This window comes from Oncorhynchus keta, chromosome 28, assembly GCF_023373465.1.
Source record: "Oncorhynchus keta strain PuntledgeMale-10-30-2019 chromosome 28, Oket_V2, whole genome shotgun sequence".
NCBI lineage: Eukaryota > Metazoa > Chordata > Actinopteri > Salmoniformes > Salmonidae > Oncorhynchus > Oncorhynchus keta.
Window position 1 is genome coordinate 50027633 of NC_068448.1, and position 3814 is coordinate 50031446.

Here is a 3814-nt window from a genome sequence, read left to right on the forward strand (position 1 = left end):
CAAGTCTTGTCATATGAGCAATTATTGATAAAACGTATCCATGCTCAACGGACATTGGACATTAACATTCTACAAGTCGGAAATTGCAAATTCAACAATGAGTGGTTTGGAAGGAATCAGTTGGTAACTGCGAGCGTCACGAAGCAATCACTATTTTGCTTCCCCTTCTTGCTATTCGGTGGAGAGCTTGTGTAGTTCAAGTCGGGGTTTAAGGATTTCAATAATTTGCCTGAAAGGGTCTCTTTTCCAAGATTAAAAGGATAAATATTGGCATGCAATACCAGGGGACAAAAAAGGTGGAACACATTGGCCATGCTGTCAATCCAGCATGACTTCATCCAGAGAATGCCAGACTTTGATGACAAAGTTTGATGACAAAGTTTGATGTCAAAGTTTGCCCACAAGAAGGACCGCTGCGAGCACAGCACAACAACAGTGAGTCCAAAAATATGTCTTGAATGCTGCTGCGTTGAGCATCAGTGAAGTGTTGGTGTTGGTTTCTACTTTCACCACCTGGGGGTGGCCCACCAGGAGTCCAGGGCCCAGCTGCATAGGTTGGGGTTCAGACCCAGGGCCCCAAGAGTAATGATGTGCTTGGAGGGTGCTATGGTGTTGAAGGATGAGCTATAGTCAATGAACAGCATTCTTATAAAGGTTATTCTTCTAGGCCAGAGGGTACAGCAAGTGGGTAAAGGAGACTATGGCTATGTTTTGGTTATTTGCTTGTCTATTCACCTTATGTTTACTGTGTTTCTTTACTGTTAATGTAACTAACCTAAATATAGATTGTGTCATGAAGCTGTGTCATGAAGCTGATATTTTGTTTACTAGGCCTGCTACTAGGCCTGCTACTTGGTACCGCTGTTTTGTTCTGTTGCATTTATTCGCATTCAGTTGTGCTGGTTTTCTAAGCCAAACTGCTATTTGGTATTTTTGTTTGCATACATGAATAACTAGGTTACTACATTCAGCATTTGATTTGCTTTATTTTGGTAAAACAGTTGTGTGTACGGCTAGATTCACATAGGCTGTTTGTAGCCTATATTCATTACCAAAACCGCCTAGCTGTAGCGCGCTGTCCATTATGCTAATACAGCGCAGCAGAGAAAAGCTACAGATTTTAAAAGCCCTCAATGATCTTGGAGTCTCGGTATTTTATGTTTTTTTTATATTGGTATAGCGTGATTATATAAGCAGAATTCAATATATTCAATTCCAAAGCAAGAACCCCCAAAAATATATCCCCCTCGCCAATTTTACTGCCCCCTGAGTCACTTTATCCTGACACCGGGTCTGTGTTGGAGCTGGCTGGCTGTCAGTCAGTGTTGGAGAGCATAAAAGACAAAGTGAGAGAGAGAAAGTGTCCCAGGCTAACCAGTCTTCTTTCTAGCTGACTGCAACCAATTAGAGTGGACTTCCCGCTTCCTGTGTGTTGGGCTTCTCTCCTCCTCTCAGCTTCTCCTCCCTCAGCCAGCCACGGACCCATCTCCCAGCCCAACTCCTCCAAACATCCCCCTAAGCATCACTGATCTCATTGCTCTGTCACTCGTGACAGTAAATACACAACAAGTCCTAGCCCTTTACCAAATAGTTTATAATGACGTCATGATTACAACCACATTACATCCAGCTTGTGAAGCAGTCTGTTGAATACCCTCTTCACTCACTGAAAATAGGTCTACTCACACGTGAAAAGTGTGGCCTGGAGAGGTACACAACATGTAATCAACAAAATCACAACGTGTGTCAGGAGAACTGTATTTGTTTGACCACACATTTTATTGAATAATTTGTTTTGAAATTGTCAGCTGTCTGACTCGAGTGTCCCCGCCACAACAAAGCTTGCTTTGCATCACTGCATTCCTGATTACAGCACCTCAATCTTTGTCAGATAGTTTTCTCATATCTGTCCTGCCAGCCTTGGAGGCCAAATCCTCTATTCTCCTGGACAGCTCTGTTTTGCTCTGCTCTACTCTGTTTTTCTCCCTTTGGAAAAACCGGCTGGTTGACTGTAGGGAAATAAAATGGAGACTTCTACAATGAATAGTGATTGTATTTTGTGTTTGGATCACTGTTCACCTTATGCGCACTGAATTATTGAACAACTGTGTGTTCTGTGGAAATGTCAGGTGCTCTTTTTGCTAAGACAGACGGGGGAGGAGTGGGAAGAGAGAGAGAGAAACGAGGGAAGCTATGCATGAACCAACCGCCGTGGATGGAGACAACAAATGCTATTTCTAATGGGGTGTCATGACCGATCACTGATATGTTGATAGAACTTCAGCAGCCTAGTCCTCAAATTTGCTTTGTTACAATCGCCAGCTACAATAAATGCAGCCTCAGGATTTGTGGTTTCCAGTTTGCATAAAGTCCAGTGAAGTTCTTTGAGGGCCGTTGTGGGTATTCCAGGTCGTGTGAACAAAAGCACTTGAGTTCCTGTATGTTCCTAGAATTACACCATGAGTAGTTAATCATGAAACACACCCCTCCACCCTGCTTCCTGGAGTGATAGTTATTCCTGTCTGTGTGATTTACTGAGAATCCTGCTGGCTTTACCGACTCCGACAGAGTATCTCGAGAGAGCCATGTTTCCTTGAAACAAAGTATCTTACAGGCCCCGATGTCACTCTGGAAATAAATCTTTGCTCTAAGCTCGTCGACTTTGTTATCCAAAGACTGAATATTAGCAAGTGATATACTCGGAAGCGGTGGGTGGTGTGCGTGCCTCCTAAGTCGAACCAGCAGGCCTCCTCGAGTGTCTCTCCTCCACTGGCGATGTTTTGGGTCGGCCTCTGGAATAAGTTAAATTGCTCTGGGGATAGTGACCAAAGGATCTGCTCCAGGGAAGTAGTATTCCTGGTCGTAATGATGGTAGTTCTGGTGAGTTACCATGTATGGCATGTAATGACAGAAATAATTTCCTGAGCCAATAATTTAAAACAAATAGTACATAAAAAAACAAAATACTGCAAAGTTTCCGAAGAGCTAGTCGCGATAATTGCCTAATAATTGCATAGTAATTAAATTACTTATTTTGAGATTTATTGACACAAGTGAAACTATGTACCCTTTTGTACTATGTGGTTACCAATTAAATGATTTCCAGTAAGTACCATAAAATAGACAAACAAAGAGATGTAATGGGTTCGCAGTAAAAAATGACATTGCATAAAGCTTCATTATTCAATGTTTTTAATTTTTTACTGCATCAGGGATAGCGTACACAGATGTTTTGGCTTCACAGCCATTTTTTTTTGAATTTGCGGGAAAGTCCCTCTGATTGTCGTCTTGTGGCTGGAGCCTTGTGTCGGAGAGAGGGTGCTGTTTCATCTGCTCCTTCTTCGGCGCTCTAGGTCAGCGGGTTCCCGCATCCCCAGCCGGCACGACAGGTTCCCGCACTTCGGCAGAGGTGGCTAGTCCACTTCTGATCCCGAGAATCGTCCCTGTTGTCGGTGTCTTGCGGCAGGAGCCGCGCGGCAGGGAGAGGGTACTGTCACGTATACACCCTCTCTGGCCTCTAGGTCCCCAGACTGCTGATTATTACATACACCTGTCACCATCATCACACGCACCAGAGCTTATTGACACTCACCTGGACTCCATCACCTCCTTGATTACCTGCCCTATTTATGTCACTCCCTTTGGTTCCTTTCCCAGGCGTTATTGTTTCTATTTCAGTTTCATGTATGTGCGTTGTTCGTGTTTCTTGTTTTGTATTGTGTTTAGTTTATTTATTAAATTATTCACTCCCTGAACTTCCTTCCCAACTCCCAGCGCACACATTACATCAGGAGCATTTCAATATACAATTTGA